The sequence below is a fragment of the Argiope bruennichi genome, chromosome 1 (assembly GCF_947563725.1).
Source record: "Argiope bruennichi chromosome 1, qqArgBrue1.1, whole genome shotgun sequence".
NCBI classification, from domain to species: Eukaryota; Metazoa; Arthropoda; class Arachnida; order Araneae; family Araneidae; genus Argiope; species Argiope bruennichi.
In genome coordinates, this window is record NC_079151.1 from 93526251 (window position 1) to 93527455 (window position 1205).

The following is a 1205-nucleotide window of genomic DNA, read 5'->3' on the forward strand; positions in this document are numbered from 1 at the left end:
ATAATTTTTCATCATGTATTTTTTGAATTCGGAATTTTCACTCCTTAAAGATGTTTTAGTACCTCCAATAATATTCTAATGAGTAATTTATTAACTAATATTAAAGATTTCAGATAAAAATTAGTCTTAACGTTTGTCATGTATATATGTAGACCCCTCTCCGAATTTCAAAATTCGGCAATGTATATATAGTAGTAGAAGAAATGTAAAATTTCTGCAATATTAATTTTTATATTATTGAGAATATTAATTTTTAAGAGAAGGCAATCTAAAAAGTTCTTTGGTTTCAAATACTTAATACTTCTTTGATTTGATATTTGATATAATAATGCATGTTGATCTATAAATATTCATAGCTAATTAAGGTAGAATTTCAATAATCTTAACATTCAGATAAGCTCAAGCAAATAATTTTAATAAAAGCTAATATTTTCAACTAAATATTTTGTGCAACTTGGTCTTAATTGCTTTTACAGCAAAATATTTTTAAGCCTTAAATTTGAAAAGTCATATAATTCATATTATTTTAGAAGCTTTACACCGTTATGTTCATTATACTTTGGACTTCTCTAATTTGCTCATACTGAAAAATTAAAAAGTCAGATATCTATAATTTATCAAAGTGAGTTCTGTTGACACACTTAAAAAATAATAAATCGGAGTGATGAAATATATAATAATTCAATAAAAAAAAAACTGAAAAAGCTGCTAAATAAGAGAAAATCTTATTCGTTGAACTCAAGCTAAGAAAACAGACACAAAAAAGGTTCATGATATGCCAAATGATATACTAAAAATTTAATTTAAGTGCCAAAGCATGAGACAAAATTAAGCCAAACAACAAAAGAAATTACAACAGTTTTAAACCGCAGTACTTTAAGAAAAATTACTATAATCATATATTAAAACTTTTTAAGAAGTAAAAGAGATAGTGAAAATGTTTGAAGTTAAAAAATTTAATTTAATATTGGCAAAAGTACGCGAGTGAGAAATGTGATTATATAGTAAAATAGACTTAATATTCCAGCAAGAAAAAAGGCATCTATGCTTAAATTATCGGGAAAAAATGTTTAAAATTAAAGAAATAGCAGTGAAGAAATGAAATTTAAGACATTGAAAAGCTAATTTTTAAAATTTTAAGATGATGTAAAAATCCTTTATGGAAAATGTTGTATTTCAAAATTATGGCTGAAAACAGAAAATAA